The sequence below is a fragment of the Sminthopsis crassicaudata genome, chromosome 2, assembly GCF_048593235.1.
Source record: "Sminthopsis crassicaudata isolate SCR6 chromosome 2, ASM4859323v1, whole genome shotgun sequence".
NCBI lineage: Eukaryota > Metazoa > Chordata > Mammalia > Dasyuromorphia > Dasyuridae > Sminthopsis > Sminthopsis crassicaudata.
This window is the reverse complement of record NC_133618.1, coordinates 42,436,970-42,463,630: the sequence shown is the minus strand read 5'-3', so window position 1 is coordinate 42,463,630 and position 26,661 is coordinate 42,436,970. Positions and strand designations below refer to the sequence as shown.

Here is a 26,661-nt window from a genome sequence, read left to right as displayed (position 1 = left end):
TTCTATAAACTTAACTTGACAGTCCTTATTCTAAGATGAATATTGGGATAAATAGTAAGCAGTCCCTATCCTCCAATTACTCTAAATTCCACCAGGGAGCCAAAACCAATGCTCAAACATCAAGACAATAGTATACTCAAACCTTCCACATCATAACTTTCCCCATCACAGTTTTGTTATATCATGGTTCAGCATAAGAAATTCAATGGGCATTTGGGGGAGTTTTGCAGAAACTGCAAATAACGCACAAACACTTGCAGATGACATGCAAAGGTCATCTGATAACACAGAACCTCTGACCAAATATTTGACCCAAATTTTTCAATAAGATACTATAAAAACCCTATGAAAGAAAAACAAAATCAGATTTTTTTTTCTTTGATATAAAAGGAGGGCCAAAAAACTTTTTGGGGATTTTCCAAATCATTGAGGTACCACTTACCTTAATTCCTACAATGTGAAAGTGACATCTGGGATGTTAGGATAATATAATAAGCTATACTGTGTTATCAAGAAGCGCTATAGAAGTTCAGAGAAGAGAGTGATGAATGTGGATAGGACTTGTCAGGTAAATTGGTATTATCAGGAAATAGTACCAGGTAATACTGAAGTGCTCTTCAGTCTCCATCCTGCATGACTCAGGGGATGAGAAGCTATTGGTGAGGATCTGCCCCCATGGAATTCCACACTGTATAAGTCATCAGAAACATGCCGGAATACATCCACATAAGTGAACCCCCAAGTATGGAGAAGCGGCACATTGCCAACAGCTCCTCAGGATTCTCCACACATAAAAAAGATGAGGCTGGTAGCATTAAACTTTGTTTTTAATGGCTTGTTTAGTGTAAAGGAGAACACACAGCTGGGACAGAAAAAGAAGTTGCTAAGACTACCATATAAATTCATGTTCAAAAAAATAACAAGCTTCATATGGATTATTATGCTGATTCTAACGAGTGGGTAAAAGTTATTTGGCCCACAATGCTTTAAGAACCCAAAGGTCAAAGTAAGAGATACAAAGGGCAAACAATGAAAAAAGTCAGTGACTTCCTAAATGGCTCCAACATTTTGTCTTATGAGTTTTTGTTTCTGAATTTCACATTAAAAGGCTATTTACACTTTTTTTGAAAGTTATAGTACCATGTATACATATATTTTATTTAATTTATACTTTAACATATGTAACATGTATTGGTCAACCTGCCATCTGGGGAAGGGGGGTAGGGGAAGGAGGGGAAAAATTGGAACAAAAGGCTTGGCAATTGTCATATATCTTGTAAATAAAAAGCTATAATAATAATAATAATAATAGAAAGTTATAGTACCAAGAGTAGATGAGGTACTTTTTGGTTCTGCTTTTCTACATCTCATAGGTAGCTTATGGTCTTGAAACTAAGGTCCTGAAAAGTTACAGGATTATCTTTTCATAGAATGTAGGCATAAATGAAGATTAATGTGCTCCAATGATTCTAGGAATAGACCTATCTCCAAGGCATCCTTGCTTAACAAAATTGGTAAAGCACAGGGTTCCTTTTGAGCATCCAATTCTAAGGTTTCAGATGTATATCATCAGAAAGCACAATAAGTTTCGATGAAGAATAGCTCCTAACAAGAATTTTCTCTTTGATTGCTTTCTCCAAATCCTTTCCCCCCTCATCCTCCCACCAATGATACAAATAGAGAGAAGGATCCAGTTTCAACATCACAAGAGATTTGGCCCTAACCATCTAAAATTTTGTCCACTATGAAAGCTACAAAGAACAAATGATTCAAAACTTGATAACTTGGATAACTTGCTCTGTCCAAGTTGACCTAAAAATAGGACAACTCAATGTTCCTGTAGCTGGATGGGGGGGTGGAGTGGGAGTGGCATGAGTGGGCTGGAGTTGGTCTTGAAGTCAGAAACTTTAGCAACTGTGTGATCCTGGGTAAATCTCTCAGCCTCAGTTTCCTCATCTGGAAAATGTGGATAATAAATGCACAGGGTTTCTGTGAGCATCAAGTGAATTGCTTTATAAAACCACAAACACTATATAAATGCTAGCTACAATTTATTAAGATTTGCTATATATCAGCAACTGTGCTAGGGATAGAAAATGAAAATTGAAACAATTCTTGCCCTTGAGGAACTTCCATTCTAAGGGGAAAGAGACAACATGTACAAAGATATAAAGATATACAAAAGGAAAGCATGTTTCAAGAGTACAACTGAAAATGAAAATTGTATCTGGAAAACACACAGCTCAATTCCCGTTAGGTATCTGGGTCAGTTCTGTAAGCATTGGTGCATCACATACATTGTCAAAACGTTCTTGATTAGACTCTTGATTAGACACGGTCCTTGGAAAGGAATTTGAACTGATACAGAACATACAAGCTGAAATAGAAGAACAATTTACACAATGACTGTGACGATAATTTCTGTGATGATGACTCTCAAATCTACTTATCCAGCCCTAATTTCCTGGCTGACTGCCAATGAGAGATCTTGAACTGGATGTCCCATAGACATGTTAAACTCAGCATGTCTGAAACAACTCATCTTTTTTCCCAAACCTTCTCTTCCTAACTTCCCTGTAATGATAGAGAAGACCACCATCTTCCCCATCATTCAGGTCCTCATCCTAGGTGTCACCCTCCACTCCTTACTTTCTCTCATCCATGCTGTTGCCTACACTTGGAGATCTTCCCTCCTTTCTTGATACTACCCTTCCCACCTCATTCCTGCACCACTACAATAACTTGCTTTGATCAGTTGTTTCTTCAGACAGTAAAACATGCCTCTTGCCTTTCTACAAAGACATGGTGGACTATAGATGAGAAATAAGGTTTATATTATAAAAGCACAGTCAATGTCCTCATTTTTTTTTTTTTTGCTTCACTATATATTTTTTTTATTAAAAGCTAACTTTCTATTGCTCAATGACAGGGAAGTTATTGAGAAGTGATACTGATGATAAATAAAGAGCATCAATAAAACAGTTCTATATTTTAAAGTATATATTTTCCTTTTAAATTAAATAACCATGTCTATTTCTTTTTTTTGTAATATTTACTGCTTAATGTATTTGACATCCTCTGATTCTCTTCTTGAGAAAAAGATTCATGAAAAGAAGAGGGGGAGCAATGGATAGAATACCAGCCCTGAAGTCAAGAGAACCAGAGTTCAAATCTGGTCTCAGACACTTGATACTTACTAGTTATATGTCCTGGGGCAAGTCACTTAACCCCAATTGCCTTGCAAAAAAATAAAAATAAAAAGAATACAAAGTTTTAAAAAAGATGACTATATAATAGTCCAAGAGAGAAGTGATAAAGATCTCCATTGTGGAAGGAAGGAGAAGTATATAAAGGAGACATAAAATCTGTCCACTAGTTTGATATGAAGGGGGAAGGAGCTGAGGATGACACCGAGAGCCTGGGTGACTAGAAGGATAGGATGGTGGTGGTCAATAAACTGAAATAGTTTGGAAGAGGGAAATGTTTTGGGGGGAGGGATTTGGGGAGAAGCATTTTTCTGGATATGATGAGCTAGAGATGTATTATGTATTATGTAACTGGAGCTCAAGACGGCTACTAGACATAGATATGCAGATCTATCAAGGAGTAATGCATATGGAGATATTAACTAAAACCTTGGAAACTGACAAAAAGGCCAGGTAGCAAAAAGAGGCCCCACATATATGAATATTATGAAATATTATTGTTCTGTAAGAAATGACCAACAGGATGATTTCAGAAAGGTCTGGAGAAACTTACATGAACTGATGCTGAGTAAAATGAGCAGGACCAAGAGATCATTGTATACTTCAACAACAATACTATATGATGATCAATTCTGAAGGATGTGGCCCTCTCAACAATGAGATGAATCAAATCAATTCCAATAGATCAGTAATGAATTTGAACCAGCTACACCCAGCGAAAGAACTCTGGGAGATGACTATGAACCACTACACAGAATTCTCAATCTCTCTATTTTTGTCTGCCTGCATTTTGGATTTCCTTCACAGGCTAATTGTACACTGTGTCAAAGTCCGATTCTTTTTGTACAGCAAAACAACTGGACATGTATACATATATTGTATTTATTATACAATTATTATATTATACATATTTTTAATTTATACTTTAACATATTTAACATGTATTGATCAACCTGTCATCTAGGAGGGGGAAGGAGGGGAAAAATTGGAACAAAAGGTTTGGCAATTGTCAAAGCTGCAAAATTACCCATGCAATATCTGGTAAATAAAAACTATAATTAATAAAAAAAAATAAAAATAAATAAAAATTAAAATGGTGAAAGATGTTGGGGAAAAAGAAAAGAGGCCCCATAACAGTGCTTTACAGAATACCCATGGTTAGTAGATGTGTGTGACCTGAATGAAAATACAGCAAGGGGTAAATAAATGATTAGAATAAATGAATGAGCAAAAAAAGTCTTTATTAAGCACTTTCTGTGCAAAGTCCTATTCTAAGCAATAGGAAACAAATAGAATATTAAGACAGTTCCAGCTCCCAAGAAGCTCAGAGTTTAATGGGGGAGACAACATATGCAGAAGATATGTTCAGACAGATAGGAAGAGCAGGACAGAGAGAATAAAGATGTTTGAGAAAAGGCCCTCATATCTGAACCACTGATTTTGGAGAGCAGATGATAACTGAGATAATCTAGCAGGAATTTCTCTCTTTTCTTCATCCTTTCCAACAGTTACTGGTTCATAAGATTCCATGATCTCCATGCCATTTTAAATTATAATTACATTGCCTGACAAGCTGAAATGACCAAATGCTCCAGAAATGATTCTTCCTGCTCTTGGACACAGGATGAAACCTAACAATGTCAGTCTCTAAGGAGAGTCTTGTGAGTCAGCCTGCCATTTAATTCCTTTTATTTTTATTCATAGAGACTATCAATATTAACACAGTTTAGGTACTCCAGCAATACATCAGCTAGGTAGTTGGTAAAGACTTCACACTTAGAGGGCCAACTGTTAATTTAAGATGTATAGATGGTCAACAACTATTTATTTTAGCATCCTCTGCCACTTTTCCACTATCACAGAAGCTGATTGTAGCAGATTCCTTCAGGCCTGACAACATGGAAGCCTCTTGCCAAAGCTCTCAGTCTTCATACTAATCCTAACAAAATTCCAGGATTTAGCAATCTATCAGTACACATTGCTTGGCTTCAATGCATGAGGCTATTCTCTTCTTTTACAACTGCTGACTTTCTGTGATTTGCCCAAAGTCATTCAAAGCTTGCTATTTCATTTATGAAATTTAGATATTATTATTATTATCCCCCTGCTCAAACACTTCTGACAATTCTGTTATGGGGATTTAAATCAAAAGCTAGGTGACACAGTGGATAGAATACTTGTCCTGAAGTGGGGAAATTTGAGTTCAAATGTGGTCTCAGAAATTTACTAAGTGTGTGATTCTGTCACTTAACTTTTGTCTGCCTCAATTTACTCATCTATAAAATAGGGATAATAAGTATACCTATCTCCCACAGTTGTGAGAGCCAAATGAGATAGTTATTTGTGAAGTACCTCCAAGAACCTTAAAATGCTAGCTGTTATTATTATCAGCAAAGTGCTTAAAGACCATGAGATAAAAGTTGATAAATGCATGCTTGTGTGTGTATATAATTTTAATTAAAGCCATATTCAACTAGATAATTCCTCTTGTTTCATAAACTTTACCACAAATACCATTCTAGATTTGGCCAGAAGCAAAATGCACTGTAAGAGTTGCAGCTTTCTTTTGGCACAGAAAGGAAAATTCATGCTTTTTCTTTGCCATTTTATAAGCTCATTGAGAATGACAAGGCTTTATGAACTCTGTGAAGGACAAAAGAAGAGGAAATGATTCACACAATTTAATTTTTGAAACTCATCATTGATGGCAATCCAAATGAGATAATAATGTAGGCACACACTTTTACAAAATTAAATACTATAGTTATTTGTTATTCCTTTTAGTATTTATTTTTTTTCAAAAGAGACAGAGTGACCAACAAAAAGACTCTTTGTCCACAGAAAGGATCACAGATACAAAAGTCTTAGTAATAAAGTTTAAGGGCTTCAAAAACCCATGTGGAGCTCCTGCCTGGGGCTCAAAGTATTATGGCATTTGAAGACGTCTCTATCCCATAAAATTCAATGTCCCATTTATAATAAAAGGATCTATTAGGCTTTCCTGACCTCCAAAGGCAATGGGCAGGGAGAGGAAATATGCAATCCTTTAGGTTCTTGGTAGAAGCAAACTGGAGTTCTTCATCTTTCCTGTGTCCTGGACTCCCCTATGGCTGTCTGATGAAGCCTATGGATACCTTCTTAGAATCAAGTCTTTTAGATTCATAAAATATATATATATATATATATATATATATATATATATATATATATATATATATATATATATATATATATATATATTTTATGAATCTAAAAGACTTGATTCTAAGAAGGTATCCATATATATATATGTATGTATATATGTGTGTATGTGTGTGTATGTGTGTGCGTACAGAATTATAAAGGAAATCAATTAAATTAAAAGTTATTAAAAACACAAGTTTAATTAAATTTAAAAAAGTTTTGCACAAACAAAACCAATGCAGCCAAGATTAAAGGAAAGCAGAAAACTGGGAGACAATTTTTAGTCAATGTTTCTGATAAAGACCACATTTCTAAAATATATAGGGAACAGAATCAAATTTGTAAGAATACAAGTCATTCCCCAATTGATAAATGGTCAAAAGATATGAAGAGATAATCTTCATATGAAGAAATTAAAGCCATCTATAGTTATATGAAACTCTAAGTTTCTCTCTAAGTGACTCTAAGTCACTATTGATAGAGAAATGCAAATTAAAACCTCTCTGAGGTACCACTTTACACCTATCAGGCTAAGATGACAGAAAAATAGAATATGATGAATATTGGAAGTAATGTGGGAAAAGTGGGACACTGATGCATTGTTAATGATGTTGTGAACTGATCCAGCCATTTTGAGAACAATTTGGAACTATGCCCAAAGAACTATCAAATTATGCATAACTTTTAATCCATCAATGTCTCCTCCATGGGGCCTGTATCCCAAAAAGATCATTAAAAAGGGAAAAGGACTCAAATGGACAAAAATGTTTGTAGAAGTGTTTTTGGGTTTTTTTTTGTTGGCAAGGAAATGGAAAATGAGTGGATATTCATCGTTTGGGGAATGGCTGAATAACTCATGATATATGAATGTAATGGAATATTATTGTTATAAGAAATGATAAGCAGGCTGATTTCAGAAAAGCCTGGAAAGACTTACATGAACTGATGCTGAGTAAAGTAAGCAGAACCAGGAGAACATCATATATGGTAACAACAAGTTTATGTCATGATCAACTATGATAAACTTGGCTCTTTTCAGCAATACATTGATCTAAGAAAATTCCAATAGACTTGGGATGGAAAATGCCATCTCCATCCATGTTTTTTCCCTTTTGTTCTGATTTTTCTTTCACAAAATGATTCATATGGAAATATGTTTAAAATGATTGTACATGTATAAACCTATGTCAGATTGTTTGCTGTTTTGGGAAGAGAAGGAGAAAAATTTGGAACACAAGGTTTTGTAAAGGTGAATGTTGAAAATTATTTTTGTATGTATTTGGAAAAATAAAATGCTATTAATTTTTTAAAAAGGAATGTTGAATGAGATGATTTAGGCCAATTACAATAAACTTGTGATGGAGAGTCATCTGCATCCAGAAAAAGTACCATGGTGACTGAATGTGAATCACAAAATAGTGTTTTCACCTTTTTTGTTGTTGTTTGCTTGCTTTTTTTCCCCTTTTTTCCCTTTTTGATCTGAATTTTCTTGTGCAGCATGATAAATGAAGAAATATGTTTAGAAGAATTGCGTATGTTTAACCAATTTTAGATTACTTGCTGTTTAGGGGAGGGGGAGGAAGAAGGGAAGGAGAAAAATTTGGAACAAGGTTTTACAAGAGTGAATGTTGAAAACTATCTTTGCATGTATTTTGAAAATCAAAAGCTATTATTAAAAAAGAATACTGAAAACTATCTTTGTATGTATTCAGAAAAATAAAATACTACTGAACTAAAAAAATAAAAACACAAGTTTACAGACTCCAGGTCAAGAACTGAACATAAATATTGTATAACTAACTTCACTTTCTAAAACCCATTTCTAGAGATGGAGAAAATACCTTTGCTTCTTGTACACACAGACTTACAAGTAGCTCATATCAGAGAGATTTTAATCAATAGTGATATTTTAAATAAGTTAATGGTTTCTCTCTTAACTTGGGAGTTTTCCTTAACCAAATTTTCCCTACACATTCTCTGTGTACTATATACTTACTTGTGCCTACAGTTTGGGAGATTAGACCTGGCTTATAATGCAAAAAAGGTGTTTTCTATTATTAATTAATTATCATTCACATGTAACTAGAAGAAGGGAAAGTAAGGATAATTGAAGAGAGACAGGTTTCCATACTCAGAATCCAATAATTATTTGGTCTTTGGGTCTCCCTGATGTGTGATAGATAACCCAAGATATGATCCAACAGCTCTGCTGAGCCGCCACATGGGCTTCTCCCATGTTTTCATAAGTGTGATCCTTGCTTGGCAGTTTCTGCTTTGCAGAACCTTAGTAAGTCAGAGCATTGCTTTGAGCCAAAAGACATGAATAGCTGCCATTTAGAAATCTGGCCTCAAGTGTACAAGTCTTTGCTGCACAGCCATTTTCTTTTAGAGGTTCTAAATTCAGTTGAATAACTTGGAAACTGAAGCCACATTTTAAAAACTCTTTCTTGCACTAGCCATGGACAGAAATAGTCCCTTTGCAGAAAGAGGCTTGGGAAGAGTCAGCAGGCTCAGGAACAAGCTAGCTGTGTCCTCCCTTCCAAATGGAAGGAGTTAGGGAGGAACAAGCAGTTTTATTTAAAGCTTTTCCCCTATCATCAGTGATTTGCTGGGTGCCCACTACATTTGTACCAGTCAAAAGGCAGATGGATTTCACACTGAATGGATGGTGAAAATCCAGTCCACCCTCGAGGTGCTTTGTAATTTCCTTGTCCTCTTTGGGTAAGCTGCTCCTGGGCTGGGTCTTTTCTGGTTCAGCAGCCAATTCAGTTTTCACACTGGCAGCCTTAAACAACTTGTGGCAATGATCAATTCAGTTTATGGTGTCTTGACCTAACAAGAGATAATGATCTGTCTAGCAAAGAAGTGGAAGGATAAATTTCAATTTAGCTAGAGTCACACAAATCACTTAGGAGAATCTTCTATAAATGATTTCTTCAGGATCTCACCTCAAGGTGAGATAGGAAGACTGGAAAAAAAAATCTCTCTTTAGAAAAACAGAGACAAAAATAAAATAGTCCCTTGCCCTTCATGAGTCTTCATTCTAAGACTGTTCTTCAAAACTTGCCTTTGTTCCACCCCATAATCCTTGCCACCTCCTAGCTCACATTCCTTTTTTAAAGGCAATTCAATCTCAAGTCCCTTTACCAATAAGGAGGTAGAGCAGTGCAGGAGAAAAGAACACAGATGTGATGGTAGAGATCTGACTAGGCAGTATGGAATAGAAAAAGGGTCGGATTTAGAGTCATAAGACTCTGGTATCAATTGTGGTTCTATTAACCCTGGCTCTGTAACTCTGAGAAAGTTACCACCTTGTCAGGCATCAATTTTTCACCTATGAAACAGGGAAGAGGTGCTGCCTTTAGCCAAATCTAGGAGTCTATAATCTTGGTCCAAATCCTGCTATACAACTATCTCGGTGACCCTGAGCAAACTGGTGCACCACTTGGGTTTATCAAGTGAGAGAACTGGACTAGATGCTCTCCAAGGTCCCTCTCCAAATTCTATGGCCATCTAAAACTCACCAAAAGGCACTTAAACACTGCAGAAAATGCTAGTCTTATTCTTCTATCACATCATTATCCTCCTTCCCCTAAGGCATTCCCCCCATCCCTTTTTTGGTGTTTTATCTAAGTAACATGTTGTTTTCATCCTCAACAACCAAAGACCAAGCTAAATGCTGTCTGTATATTGTATATAAGTATCAAAAAAATGCCACTTTTCCAAAGAACACACTTGGAGGCTGATGCTAACCCCAACACAAGCTTTCACACTTCATTTTCTCTCTGGCCTTTGTCTAATCTAGTCACTCTTAATTACTGCAGTGCTAGATGTAAATTTTTTTTTTTAACATTTTATAGTATTTTTCTTTATTTTATTAAATATTTTCCAATTACATTTTTTTTATTCATTTTTCCAAATTATCCCCTCCCGCCCTCCACTCCCTCCCCCCATGACAGGTAATCCCATACATTTTACATGTGTTACAATATAACCTAGATACAATATATGTGTGTAAATACCATTTTCTTGTTGCACATTAATTATTAGCTTCCGAAGGTATAAGCTAGATGTAAAATTAAGGAAAGATATCGCCTTTCTTTCCCTCTCCTCCCCCTCTTTCCCCCCTCCCCAGGCTGTATTCTTTAGAAAACTGCTATCTGAGCTTAGATAAGTTGCTTACTAGGCTCTGTGATTCCGTTTCCTCCAGTGAAACGAGGACAGGAAATCCTGTCCTGTGACCTCCTCAAAGGGTTCTTAAGATTACATTAGATAATGAACTTTTATTTATTTATTGTAGGGGGATTGGGAGAAAAAGTCCCGTACCTGTGATTTCATAAATATAGGGAATTGCTGGAGAGGAATGAAGACTGATACCTGTTCTGCTACTCGATCACAAGAGCTGTCTGGGGCACTGAAAGGTCAGGATTCCACAGCTAGTATGTGTCCAAGGTGGGACTCGAATCTAGATCCTCATGTATTAGAGGCTGGTTCTCTCTCCACCTAACAGAATGCCTCTCAAATTATTTTCATGAGAAGGAAGTATATATATATATGTAATATATAGTCCTTCAATTCTCCATGTTCAACTTGGCCAAAGCCACACAGGGCAATCTAACTCAACAGAATAATATCCTTAAATTTCTATACCCCCACTATACTCACAGTGGGTAACTTAACCAACATAGGAAGGGGATCTAAGGACAGTTTTCTCCATTCGCCATTAGATGAGATCAAAGATGGTGCAAATATGGTTGGTTTTCCAACTTTCTTAAATTTGATTCCTTAATATACATATGCATGGTCCACAACTGGGCCTGTCCTCTCAGGATTTTGTTTGTCTTTTTTAACTTACTTTTAACCCTTAAGGAGTCTAGGATTTGTCAAAGGGTAGCTGGGCTGTATAATCCCATATCCTGAAGCATTAGCAAATTCTCCATTCACCATAAGAATAATGCAGAAGAGAACAGAAGAAAACGGTAGTAATCCCAGGAGGAAAAAGAAAAGTCTGTCTCCCTAAAAAATGTAAAGCATTAAAAGTTTAATATGGCATCTCAGCACATCCAGGGGATGGAGAAAGGCTTAAGGCTACTGTTGCTATGGCAACTAGATCCCTGCCACAGCTGTGAGTCCCTACAGGGTGCAATTCTGAAAGGTTTCCTTAGGAAGGAACACTCCTCCTCTGTGACTATCAGAACAACAACAAAAATGGTGGGTTTCCTGCCTCCCTCTGTCCATAGTATTTTGCTTCACAGTAGATTGGGAAAACCAAGATGGTTTTATATATTTCTGAGCCAGAAGAAATCTTAGAGTTCATTTAGTCCAATCCCCCTCATTTTATAGATGAGAAACTAGGTAGGAAGGTTAATGACTTTCTGAAGTCTTCCAAAAATGACTTTTCTCTCAACAACTGAAGACCCACCAAATTCTAGCCACTTCCTAATTCTCAATTTATTAAGAGAACTCCAAAGTTATTTCAAAATCCTTTGGGTTGCAAATGTAATTTCTACAATAGCTTTGAGGAAATCAAGACATCTTTGGCAGTTTCCATTCCTCTGTAATCATAATCAATGACCCCCAATAACATATTCCTCTACCCTAAAGATGATGGGAACTTCATGCCAGCAAAACCAATTTGCTTTTAAAGTGTACACACAAATATCAAAACCCATTACAATCAGATACCAATATTTTGATATTAGTTTGTTAAAGCTGAAAAAAGAGCAGGAAATAAGTTCTTTCTTGGGTCAACTGACTACATATTGCTTGTGTATTATTCAAGTACTCGATTTGCAAATGGGTATACTGAAATTTCTATCACCTATGTCAGAGATGAATCAAGAAGATAATCAAATGTATTTTATGGTAATACTGTCATTCAATGCAATAAACATTTATATATTCTATGCCAACTATTTGTAAGCTATTAAACTACAGCTTCTGAGCCAGAGTCCCCTACCCTCATAGAGTTTTCAACTTGGTAAGGGACATAAGTACAAACAAATTAAGATAGGTAATAAATGCTAAGAAAGACAAACAAGTTTCAATGAGTATAGAGGAAATTTTGCTTCATACATTCTGCCACATTATACCTAAAAGAATTATTTCTGTCTTCATATCTGTCTATTTGGTAGCTATACAACTAATGGACACATGCAGCACAAGTACCTGACAAGTTCAAGTATATTAATTAACTAAATTTGGTACTCCTCTCTTTTCTCTTTCTCACATACATACACACACATATGCATACAATAGTTACAAATTAAATATTCTAAGAATTTGGTTAACTAAGCTATGGGAACCTGCCTCTGAAGTAGAACTATAGGTAGTTTGGGAAAGGGGAAGAGAAATAAGCTATAAGGTGGAATCAACTATGGAAAACTTTTGAATATTTCTACAGAAAAATCAATTTTTCTGCTACACAAGGCAAGAGCCAAATCAGCCTCTCCTTTTCCCAGAAGCACCACCACCAGGGAAATGGTTTGTTGTTAAGGGTAGAATTTGAGTGTGAGGCTGGGGGTGGAGGGAAGAGCCTTCTCTGGGGATAGAGATAGAGAGAGCAGTGTAGCATAATCAAATGCTGGGTCATATGAGAACTCTGGGGCTTTCTATGCTGACACCAAGTCCTGAATTCAACCAGCAAGAGAGAAATGGGATTGTGCTTGATGAACAGCAAAGGTAGCCACTATTGGGACGTGTGGTGACACTACAGAATTCAGGGAATTAATTCAATAAAACATTATTCTAGGGCAAAGGAACATAAAAGTGAGGTAGATCACAAAAGATCAGATCAAATTAAAAATGAAAAAAAAGTACTGTATTCTAGTTGTAAAAATTATTCTTAGAATAATGATAAAATAGTTATTTAACTTTCTGGCCTCATTCCTCCCTCTAACCCCAATTAAATAAATGCCACTCCAGTATGCTATAAAAGGGGGAGATTAGTTCGAAGTTTTAAAGAAGAAAGTACTAGATTCATTAATAGAAAACACTCCCTTGTAAAGGAAGCTAAATGAAAATACAACCAATTCTACTGACCTCTTAAGAGTCTCAACCTACTAGAGGCTCCAGAGCCGTTAGTTACCACAGGCACTAAGAAAAGTTTACTCACTGTTTGAATTCATGGGAGACGGGAAACATTTTTTTTGCACTGGAAAACTAGATTTCCTTCCTTGTCCCTGTACACAATGCTGCAAAAACCTGTTCCCAAACATAAGCTACTTATAGACCCATTACTTTTAATTTGGGACAAAATCCCAAATCTTGGTAAACCATCAAGATTTTTTCCTTGAATGGGGTCAGGTAAAACTTTCTCAAAAAGTCTATGAGACTAAGCCTAAGTAACATGATTCTCAGAGGTCTGTGGAGCTAGAAGACCAAGTCTAGGGCCCAGGTTTCAGGAAGTCACATGATCTCTAGGCCTAGAGGTCTCTAAAGGTCTGACCCTAAGTCAGCTACAGGAAGTGATCCATAGGAAGTGGACATTGGTGACCATTGGTCAATGATGGTTACTTTCTTTTAGTCTATCCAATGAAAAGACTTGGGTCTTTTGCTATTTAACCAGCTTGTCAGGTCAGGCACATGTTGGGAACTGAGATGGTCCTCAAGTGTGCTGGTCCTCTCCCTGCAGGGACTAAAATACTTTCTCTTTATACTTGAAGATGTCTCTGATTAGTTAATTTGGGGAAGGGGGTCTAGCACCAGTCTCACACATCCTTATTGAAAATATCTTCAGTGTTTCACAAATTAGTAGTTTCAACACCATTTATACAGAAAAGTTGAAAGGAAAATAAAAATGTCTTAATTTTGAGTGCATATTAGGTCTGATAAATAGAGAGCAAGAGTTGCCCTTTTGTGAAATATAGCAGAACATGAACACAGGAAGAAGAGGCTAGACTCTATTCAGATTCAGAATGAAAACAGATTGTCCACTTAAGGGTCTCAATTCCTGTGCCTACAATTCAGGGAAACGGGAACTACAATGAAAAAGATTCTTGAGTACTAAGCCAAATAGCTTTTTAATCACATTTTTATACATGACAAGTTTATCAAAAAACTTCTGTGATATCTTCCACAGGTTGAAAAGAGGATGGATATCACACAATTCATTCACAGAAATGGAAAAGAGCAAGCTAGAACATTTAAAAATGACACGACCTTTTCAAGTCAGTCCTGTATTCTGTCAACTGACAAAAGATTGAGAAAGTGAACAGTACCTGAGCACATTCTTCCTTTCAAGAACTAACTTATGGATTCTTTTTTCGTCTTGCTCTCTGGTCCTAATGGGAGCTGGACAGTTTTCTTTGGTGATCTCTTGAAATGTGGTGTTCAGTTTTTCCTTTGGTCATAGTTTTCAAAGAGTCTGATGATGCTTAAATTATCTCTCCTAGACCTGTTTTCTAGGTCACTTGTTTTTGATAGTTGATACTTTCAATCTTGTGACTTCGCTCTAATATTTCTTGTCTCATGGGTTGACTCTCTGGCCTATCCTATTTTTTTTTTTAAGGGAGACCCATTATTTGGGTAAGGCTTTCTATCTTCTGAGAATATTTTTTTTATTCTGAATCTAAAACTGAAAAAGGACTATTTTCATATACAGAGAACAAACATATATAAAGAGAACTGTATACAAAAGTATGAATTCTCCATTTCATACAACTTGCTTTAAAAAAAAAAGTATGCATTTGACATACTTTCAAAACTATTCTGCTTTTCTGTGCTTCTCTCTGTTCCCTTCTGTGCATTAAAAAGTATTTCACCCTACACCAAGATAAAGTTGAAATGGGTTCATGTTTTAGACATAAAGAGTAATACATACTATAAGCAAATTAAAAGAACAAAAGATAGTCTACTTTCTCAGATCTGTTGGAAAAGAAAGGAATTTGTGGCCAAAGAAGAACTAGCATGCATTATGAAATGCAAGATGGATAATTTTGATTATATTAAGTTAAAAACTTTTTGTACAAATAAAACCAATGCAGAAAAGATTAGAAGAGAAACAAACTGGGGAAAAATTTTTTTACATCCAAGGGTTCTGATAAAGGCTTCATTTCTAAAATATGTGGAGAATTGACTCAAATTTATAAGGATACAAGCCATTTTCCAATTGATAAATGGTGAAAGGATATGAACAATTTTCAGATGAAGAAACTGAAACCATTTCTAGTCATGTGAAAAAATGCTCTATCAGAGAAATACAAATTAAGACAACTCTGAAGTACCATTATACATCTCTCAGATTGGCTAAGATGATAGGAAAAGATAATGACAAATGTTGGACAGGATGTGGGAAAACTGGACACTGATACATTGTTGATGGAGATATGAACTGATCCAACCATTCTGGAGAACAATATGGAACTATACCCAAAGGGCTATCAAATTGCATACTCTTTGATTTACCGGTGACTTTACTGAGCCTGTATCTCCAAAAGATCATACAAATGGAAAAGAACCCACATGTGCAAAAATGTTTGTAGTAGCCCTTTGTGTAGTGGCAAGGAACTGATGACTGAGTAGAAACCCATCAGTTGGAGAATGGCTGAATTAGGCATATGAATGTTATGGAATATTACTCTTTTATTAGAAATGATCAGCAAGATGAATTTCAGAAAGTCTTGGAGAGACTTATGTAAACTGATGCTAAGTGAAGTGAGTAGAACCGAGAACATTGTACACAGCAACAAGAAAATTATTCGATGATCAGTTCTGATGGATGTGTGGTTCTTTTTAACAATGAGGTGATTCAGTTCAATTCCAATGAACTTATGATGGAGAGCATCATCTGCATCTAGAAGGAAGACTGTGGGGACTGAATGTGGATCACAACATAGTATTTTCACCCTTTTTATTGTTTGCTTGCTTGTTGTTTTCTTTCTACTATTTTTTTTTCATTTTTGATCTGATTTTTCTTGTGCAATATGATAGTTGCAGAAGTACATGTAGAAGAGTTGCACATATTTGACATAGATTGTTTATAAGTTTAGGAGAGGGAGTGAGGGGAGGAAAGAGAGAAAAAAAATTGAAATATGGGATTTTGCAGGGGTGAATGCTGAAAACTGCATGTTTTTCTAAAATAAAAAGCAAAAAAAAGTTTCAATAGCTATCTTTTGGGAGGGGGAGGGCATTCTTAAGTCTTTTGAAGTTTTCTTTATCATGTTTTCTTTATATAAAATGTTCTTTTGCTTTTGCTCACTTCATTCTGTATCAGTCCACACTACCAAAGAGTATCTGAAGTCATCGTTTGTCATTTTTTCTGGCATAATAGTATTCTATTCATATGTCATAATATGTACAGCTATTTTCCAATAGAAAGTGCTCACTCCCTTAAATCCAAGTTCTTTGCTATTCTCTTTTCCCACTCACTTTAACCTCCCTTAAAGCTATTCTCTTCTCCTGTAACTAACACACACCCCCATCCCTGTTTGTTTCCCTGTTGGGTTTGATGCATTTCTATGCTGGTTCTTGGTGACTGTCTATTTCAGATAAGAATGAGGTAAGCCAGTGCTTGCCTCCTCTTCAGCCTTTCCTCCATGTTTGAATACATTCATGTACCTTTACTCTATAAAAGTTCCACCCCTTTCTTATTTTCTCCATCAGTATATTCCTTTTTACCATGTTTATAAGTGTTGTGGATTACCCTCTCCTGGGTTTATTCTTTGTATTTCATATTAATTCAAAGTATTTTTTCATTGTTTGGTGTATTTTCCCCTTGTTCGTTCTTATTTTCAGTTTCGGTACTGGACTATGATTTTGTTTAGGAGAATTCCCTCTGATCTTGCTAGATGTTTTGGGCAGGCTTTATTTGGGCCTATTTCCCTCTTCAGTCTGAATAAAGGCTGCCATTGCCAATCTCATTATGGTGACTGGTGCTGGACCCAATCTCTGCATGGTCCACTGTAAGCACTGAACTTGCCTAGACTCTTCTTCACCTTGAACAGTCCCTAAGAAGAAGTTGGTTTTGGGTCTTGCTGTGGCTCGTATGGGTCCCAGAGTTGCTAGAAATCACACTATTCTTCTGCAATTTCCTTGGTTCTGGGATTGAGGCCTGAGTTAGCCCTGTCTCCTGCATTGGCTCCTGGTGCTCCAAGTACATCCAGGCTTTTCCTGCTCAGAGATCAATGGAGATGAATTCTGTATGTACTAGTTTCTGTTCTGAAAAAACAGGGTTGGGGTCTGGTTTCAGACCTTAATTATTGGCGCATCAGATAGCTTGCTCAGTGTAGGTTTCCTGGCTTCAGCTTTTTTCAAAAGAATTCATACTGTAGAACCTGGCATGGCTTCTCCCTCTGCCTCCAGCTGGTTACCTGTATTAAATCTCTGCTAACTGGCCTGGTGAGGCCTCTGTATCATTCTGGGCTAGGTGCTGGTGCTTATTTGAGATTCTTTATCATTAGTCTTTCTGGGGATCTTGGCAGCTAATTTCTTGAGTTTCTACAGGACAAAGAGCTGGGAATCTATGAGTCTCTATGAGCTTTCACTGTGCCATCTGAAGCAGAAGACTACTACATCTGTTCTTGATCTTTCTCATGTTTTTTGTGGCTTCCCTTTCATATGTACAGCTATCATGGCTTAATACCCCAACTTCAAGTCAAGAAGGCTGAGAAAAGATAGCTGACAATTACTTAGAGCTGTTTTCACTTTGTCAAGTATCAGCCAATCCCAAAGCCTTTCCCACTACATCCAAATCAAAGCATGAAGTTAATGTTCTGATTAACTTATGATACTGACAACTAATAAAAAAAAAAAAAAAGAAGAAGAAGAAGAAGAAGAAGAAGAAGAAGCCAAACCACATGCATATCGTGATCCCCCTGGGACAAGTGACAGAAATTCTTGAGGCCTCAGTTTCCTCCTCTATAAAATGAGATTGGCCTAGATGACTTCCAAAGCTCCTTCCAGTTCTCAATCTAGTGAGTCTATTTCCTTATGAATTGACCTCTACGTTGTGGGCCTATATTCATGAGATTTGCTAAAGAAAAAAGAAAGCCAACTGGAACTCACAAGATCAAAGTTTTAGAGCTGAAAGGGACATTTGTCCAACTCCTTTGTTTTTCAGATGAAAAAAACTGAGGCTTAGAGAAGTTAAGTGACTTGCCCAGGCCTACATAGATGGTGACAGAGTTAGAATTTGAATTCTGGGCCTGGTAACAAATCCAGTTATGCACAGCATATTCACATGGCAATTTCACAGCTCTAACTTCTTCATTTCCCATGTAGCTGCACTCCTTTGGACATCTCCATCATGTCACAGGACCCTATGATTGAGCAAGATCATAGCCTCTGCCTCTGGGGGCCCCTACTGGAGGCAAGAGGTAAAGAGAGCTCCCCAAATATCCACTTAAGGAGGGTTCCCCTCTTTCCCCCCCCCCCGCTAGTCATCTTTTCATCTTCTACCACTGATCCACTCCTCTGCACTTCTCCATCATGCCATCCTCACTCCTCCACTGGCCCCCATCTTGTACCTTTTCAGGTTCTTTCTAATTGTTGCCTTTTCTCATTGGCTCTAGGAGTCAATGGGGTGGGGTGTAGCTTTTTTTTTTTTTTTTTTTTTTTTTTAATTTATAAACCAGGCATTTAGCACCACCTTTGGCACAGAGTAGGAGCTTAATAAATAAATTTTTGACTGAATGACTGTTGAACTAGTGTACTACCTAAGGATTTACTTGTGGGTTCTAAAAATCAATGCCAAAAATACAAACTGAGAGTAATGTAGCTAGACAGCATTTCATATGAAGAAGTATAAATCAGCAGCATACTTTGGTAGCCCCAAAGCAGAAATTATCTCTAAGAGGTGGAGAATCAAGATAAAAGTGGTAGAGCATCCCTGTTGTCTGTCCTGGTCAAGCTATACTTAGGGGTATGCCTTCAGAAGGAAGGCAAACAGCATGGATAGGGAAGGATCTTGGGCTCATGACACAAGGAGAGTCAGAAGAAACCGATGATATTTGGCTTAGAAGTCATATGACAACTGTCCAAGTGTCTGAAGGGCTGACATTTGAAAGGCTTGCTCTGGTTGGTCTCAGAGAACAGAACTACAGAAAAGTGTGGAAATTTCAAAAAGGAAATTGAGGTTTAATGTAAGGGAAAATTTCCCAACAATTAGAGCTATTTTAAAATTGCAGGGATTGCCCCAGAAAGTCATGCGTCTCCCTTATTAAAGTTTTCAAGTAAAGACTGGATTTTGTTGGGTCCATTTTAGAGGGGATTAGCACTGTTGGGGTATGAGTTGGCCTAGATGGCCTTGGAAAGTCCCTTCTGATCCTGTGATTCAGATTCCCTAACTAAATATATGCTTGATTGCTGGAGTTAATATCTATTTTCTATTTTGTCAAAAGAAATGCTTAGGAGGTTTTTCATATTCCTAAAGAGATACAGATTACATGATATAGGAATAAATGGGGAAGGTTACTCAAGAATCAGACACACAATTGATTGTAATGACAGATATAATTTGGGGCTCATTGAAGACAAGAACCTTGGTTTCTATTCTCACTTTTTAGGGACTTCAGAAGTACTTAATGAACAGAGAGGACTTCATGAGAAATCTGAAGCACAATTAAGAAGAGCTCTGAAGTATTGTTAAAAACAAAGAAACAGAATGGAAGAACATTTCAGCAATGCTTACATGTGCCAAGCACTGTAGGGAGAAGCTGGGGATACAAAGCAGAAAGTGAGACGGTTCCTGCCCTCAAGGCCATATTCCAACATGAAGTTCAGGTCATGGCAGATGGATAGGCTAAGAGGTGCTTAGATTTTGGCAGGATAGTATCAAGGTAAATTTGAAGACCTCCCAGGACCTTGGGAAGCAATGGGAAAATGTCTCTCATCAAGAAGGGTTAGATTGCAGTGGGCTTTGCAGTAGGCTTCGGGGATATCCTGTCAGGCAGAAGAGGGAGTCTAGCATGCAGCTGACAGGTGGTTACCAATAATATACCTGCTGAAGCTAATTACATTTACTGTCTATTGTCATATGGCAACTCTAGAATTCCGTGATCTGCCTGGAGAACGACAAAAATTAAACCACCTACCCTGGGGTAACTTTTTCATTTAAGAAAGGATTAGGGTCAATAGCATGAGAGCAAATACAAATACCCCCTAGAAATGATACCCAAACCATGGAGACCTAAATCACTAATAAACCTAACTGCAATTTTCAGAGAGGACTCAAAAGCACAAAACAGAGAAAGTGGATAGCAACCACAAACTCTCAAGGTGGAACTTTCCACCAAGTGTTTTCTAATCATACTTTCCAAAATACTACAGTTAAGAGGTAGACAAGTGACTTCAAAGTTTGCCCAAGTCAGAGGGAATCTGTAAAGATACCAAAGTTTGTTTGACAACAGATCACAATGCTCAAATTAACGTTGGAGAGTTGGTGAAGAGGAACAGCAATAACACTTTCTCCATAAGCCTATTCTTTCAAGAGATCTCCAAACCCTTCCCACACAAAATAAGCAATTCCAATTGCTAGTTCAAATTTGGGGGGGGGGGGGTATTGATCTGTATTTTGCCTCAGAGTCAAGAGCTCTCTGGGAAGTATGTCTGTCTAGCTAACATGGCTGAGGACACATGAGGCAGGATATTATAACATGGCAAGGCCTTCCTCAGTCCTGGCAGCCAAAGAGGCAGTTGTGACTCATAAGATAGATCAGGAGGGAGATAAGTACAGAAGCAAAGGGGATATTTTCATTGTTATCTTCTGTTTAGTGACATCAATTCCCAGGGTGCATATCAGTTTAGGGCTGGCTTTATGAGAAAATCTGTCTTTTTCCTTCCTTTCAAAATAAAAACAATCCAAAACAAGCAACGCTCTTGGGTAACAAGTACCATGTTGGACCCCAACATTGGGTAATATCTGACCACTTAATAAAACTTTAAAAAAAAATAATGCCACTAAAGAACGAGATCATAAATAAATTAGAGGAACATAGGATAATTTACTTCTCAGACTTGTGGAGGAGGAAGGAATTTGTGACCAAAGGAGAACTAGAGATCATTATTGATCACAAAATAGAAAATTTTGAATACATCAAATTAAAAAGGTTTTGTACAAACAGAACTAATGCAAACAAGATTAGAAGGGAAGTAACAAATTGGGAAAACATTTTTACAGTTAAAGGTTCTGATAAAGGTCTCATCTCCAAAATATACAGAAAATTGATTCTAATTTATAAGAAATCAAGCCATTCTCCAATTGATAAATGGTCAAAGGATATGAACAGATAATTTTCAGATGATGAAATTGAAACTATTTCCACTCATATGAAAGTGTTCCAAATCACTACTGATCAGAGAAATGCAAATTAAGACAACTCTGAGATACCACTACACACCTGTCAGATTGGCTAAGATGACAGGAACAAATAATGATGAATGTTGGAGGGGATGTGAGAAAACGGGGATACTGATGCATTGTTGGTGGAGTTGTGAAAGAATCCAACCATTCTGGAGAGCAATCTGGAATTATGCCCAAAAAGTTATCAAACTGTGCATACCCTTTGATCCAGCAGTGCTACAACTGGAAATACTAAAGAAGGGAAAGGGACCTGTATGTGCCAAAATGTTTGTGGTAGCCCTTTTTGTAGTGGCTAGAAACTGGAAAATGAATGGATGCTCATCAATTAGGTAAATTATGGTATATGAATGTTATGAAATATTATTGCTCTGTAAGAAATGACCAGCAGGATGAATACAGAGAGACTTGGAGAGACTTACATCAACTGCTGCTGAGTGAAATGAGCAGAACTAGGAGATCATTATACACTTCAACAATGATACTGTATGAGGATGTATTCTGATGGAAGTGGATATCTTCAACATAGAGAAGAGCTAATCCAATTCCAATTGATCAATGATGGACAGAATCAGCTACACCCAGAGAAGGAACACTGGGAAATGAGTGTAAACTGTTAGCATTTTTTGTTTTTCTCCCCAGGTTATTTTTACCTTCTGAATCCAATTCTTCCTTTGCAACAACAACAACAACAACAAAATTCGATTCTGCACATATATATTGTACCTAGGACATACTATAACATATTTAATATGTATGGGAATGCCTGCCATCTAGGGGAGGGGGTGGAGGGAAGGAGGGGAAAAATTCAGAACAGAAGGGAGTACAAGGGATAATGTTGTAAAAAAAAAATTACCTATGCATATGTACTGTCAAAAAATGTTATAATTATAAAATTAATTTTAAAATTAAAAAAAATAAAATAAAATAAATAAAATAATAAAAATTAAAAATGCCACAAAATGAACCTATGAAAGCACCCAATGTTTTCTCTTCAAGAGTTAGCAAAACCAACAAGTTGCAAAACTTGCAGGTTTTCTTCTGACCCATTAATAGAACCCTAGAAATTCTCAGCTTGGCCCATAACAAAAAAAGAGAAGCTTTCAGATCTCCATCTAACTGAGGATCTTATCTATCAAGATTCAATGAATCCAAATCTTTCTAAATTTGAGGACAGTCAACAATTTGACTTGGATGAGGTCTCAAGGTCTGTGGGTCAAAAAATGATGCGTCAGTCCAGTTTCTTGTTTAATTCAGAAACTGTATTTCAGAGAGAACATTTTAATTAATATAATTCTAAGGAAGTACTCAGATCATTCATTCTCATCTAAAACCCCAGAAACCCCATCTCCCTATGATCATTTTATACCAGACTTGCTCTGATCAGGGACAGGAATCTGGATTTTGGGATCCAAGAAGGGAACTATGTGAAGATGGGAAATCTGTTGGTTTTTTTTTTTTTTTTTCCCCTCCTGAAATGGCTACTATGACAATACTGGGCCTAGCTCTGTTGCTGTGAATAGCTGAGCTTTATATGGTACTTTTGAAGTGTCACATTATTTCTTTACAACCACCCTGTGAGGTAGGGAATGCAAGCATATCCATTCTACAGATGCTAAAAATAAAGACAGAGTTCCAAGGCAGAAAAGGCTGGTCCCAGGCCCAGTTTTTCTGATGCCAAGTTATGGCCACCTTCCACTATTGCACAAGGCTTCTTGTGACCTTCACCCCTCAGAAAGTTACTCCTTTCCTCCCCCATTCCCAGGTCTTCCAGGGAACTCCTTAAAACTGAGCCGGCCTCCAGCCAAGTCAATGGCAAAGCATTACAGGAGAAAGTCAAGAGATCTGTTTCTACTGAGGTCCCTTAAGGCTGTGACTCAAAGTACCAAGAAAACAAGGCCAATAACCAATCAATAAAATCCAAAATTTGGCAGGTTTTACATCTAAGGCTTCAACTGTTATCATCCTCATTTCATAAAATAGATGAGAATGCTGAGGCATATGCAATGCTAACTGAGGACTTCTTTATGGGCACACAAGAGGCAGGATTCAAAACCAGCTCACTAAGTCCAGAGCGCTTACCACCTGCCCATAATATATTGGACCAGGAGAAAGACCTCTTTCTTGAAGGGTCACCAACAGAAACCAGATTAAAGGATGCAATGATGAGAGAGGGAATTATTCCCAATATAGAAACATTCCAATTCAGAATTGAATTCACTAAAATGTCAATTTCCAAGATAACTTCCTTAAATAATATTGCAGAAGGAAGCTTCATGGTATAGCAGACCTGGAGTCAGTAAGATCTGAATTCAAATCTAACCTCAAACACTTCCTATCTGCATGGCTCTAAGCAAGGTCACTTAACTTCTATCTGTTCCAGTTTGCTTATCTGTATAATGAAGATAATAATAGCACCAACCTTGCAAAGTTACTGTGAAGATCAAATGAGGTAATCTTTGCAAAACACCTCGCACATAGTAGGCATTTTAGAAATGCTTTTTTCTTCCCTGTCTTCTTCTAATACAAAACTTAATCCTTTTTCCTAATTAAATTATAATTATATAGTTCTTTAATTAAAACAGCAGCCTGGCCCAGAATATTAGTCATAGTGCATTTCTGACTTGTTTTTGTTTAATCTGAAAATGTATACACTCACAAAAAACAAACACATTAATAATCTGGCTAACAGAAATACTTATTTCCTGCAACGCCTTTCTGACTCCAATGGGGAAGAGTCTCATTACTTCTACTTCAAGAAATTAACTCTTTTATGAGGAACAGGAATTTTAGAATTAGGCAGCAAATCTGCCATCATGATGCCTTTTCCTGATACTTTTTATCTTTTGATAAACCATAAATTGTAGAAGCAGTATAGTACAGTGGAACACTGTGAACCCAGAAGTCTTGAGTTCAAGTTCTGTCTTGAATACACCCTACTTGTATGGTTCTGTCTAAGCAATTTACTTTAACTCCCAGAGTTCTAAGGAACTCTCTAAAGACTCTAAGGTACAGAAAAGTTGCAAACCTGCACTGGTAGTTTCCTCATTAGGGAAACACTTTATAATAATTAAATTGCAGGTCCAGATCCTGTCCCTATCCTCTTAAGAAGTTTATGAAAAATTTTCTGGTCAAGGGGTCCATTTCTTCTCTTTTGAAACCCAGAAGGCACAATGGTTAAGAGTGCTAGGTCTGGAATAAGGAAAACCTGAATTTAAATCCCATTTCAGATATTTATTAGCTGTGACACTCTAAGTCACTTGACCTCTTAGTTTCCTCAACTGTAAAATGGAATAATAGCACATACTTTACAAAGTTACTGTGAGGATCAAATGAGACCATATTTGTAAAGTATTTTGTAAACTTTAAAGCACTATTTAAAAGGCTAGCTATTATTAACATTAAAAACTGATTTCAAGGTTTGTTCTCTCTTCACTTTGCGTAAAGCACACATGAAACTTTTTCTGATTTCCAAAAGAGGCTCTCTGATCAAATAAACTTAAAAATAAAATCTACAGCCTAGATTTTTAACATTTTAAGGTGACTTGTCACCATCTTCTAGTGGGTGACTCATGGCTTGATGACAAGAAAGGGTAGTGTGGATTTTCTCAATATGTACATGTGCACAGGAGATGATTGTGATGTTTGAACAGCAACATTCATTGATCAGTCATTCAGTGGAATGTAGAAAATGCAGCCAACATGTTGGGACCCAGGTGAGTTCTGCCCTTTCCTCCTATCTATATCCACATGTTTTTCTTAGAAAAAGTGTTGGCACATAAGAAACAAGGCCTCCAGCTGAATGGTCCAAGCAACTGTTTCAATAGCATCCAGTATTAGCCAGGAAGAGGCCAATAGTTAAGATAGTGTTTGCAACTTAAGGGATATTACTGAGTAGCATTTTCTGAATGGCAAGTCTCAGAACCAATCTTTCAGGAAATCATGAGCTATAAGGGTTCTAAATATAATAAGTGTAAGGGTTCTAAAGGGTTCTAAATCCTAGGAAAGCAGAGCTTATTGATTAAGAGGCTGGCTCTGCCATGAAAGCTCCTAAGGGAAAAAGGACATTTTACTTATTATAGTAGTATTAAAATAGTATAACTACTTTATTATGTTCTTTAATTCCTCTTATCACAATTGAGCCAACTTCAATGAATCATTGGCACATTTATGATCATATAGATTTCTAATTGTTTGGCTTATTCTTCAGTAACTAAGTAGGTGCCGCATCTGCTAGTCCTCTTAGAATCCCAAAGTTATATATACTGTTTACATCTTTCCAGGACAAGGGTAAAAAGACAACTCAGATCTCATTCCAGAGAAGATAGGTCCATTTTTTTCTTGCAAGAGAGTTATATCATGCTAAATCCTGATTCTTACATGCCAAGAGACAAAACCTAATACCTAAAGAAGCAAAAAATAAATAACTCTAATATTAAAAAAAAAAAGTCTTAAGAAGTTCATTTCAAAAGAACTATTGGAAAAATTATTTTAACAAAAGAATAAATCTATTGAGGATTGATATTGCTATCCCCATGTTCCATTTTTTCTCCTTTTTATTCTGCTAGAGTTCACATCATAAACAAAATGAAACTATATGAAAAAAGTCACACCTTCCAATAGTAAAAGTTTTTCTCAATCTCTAAGGTTTCACAAACTCTGCTAGTTTAGCATCCAATTGTTGGCTGGCATCTCCCAGAAACGAACTTAGTAATGGTAGAATTACTGGTGTGAGGGCTGTTTTTAAGGAGAAGTCCATCATTTCAAGATGCCTAATCTAGTCATAGTACATAGATATCAGTGATTCTCAAGCTAAGCATGGCACTCAAAGATACCATGCAGATCATATTCCCTTCAACTAAGCTTGGAAATACATTTGAGTACAAGAAAATATCAGTTCTGTAAATACTTTCAATTGTTTCCCAACTTCACTCACTACTTCCCTATATAATTAGCTAGAGTTCATAAAATATTTCC

The 26,661-nt window shown here is 36.7% G+C and overlaps 1 protein-coding gene across 5 annotated transcripts in view; it reads right to left on the bottom strand.

Annotated features, from left to right (window-relative positions):
* ZNRF1 (zinc and ring finger 1) overlaps positions 1 to 26,661 on the bottom strand; it is a 96,791-nt gene that overhangs the window by 67,582 nt on the left and 2,548 nt on the right. The gene's annotated exons all lie outside the window — the stretch shown is intronic.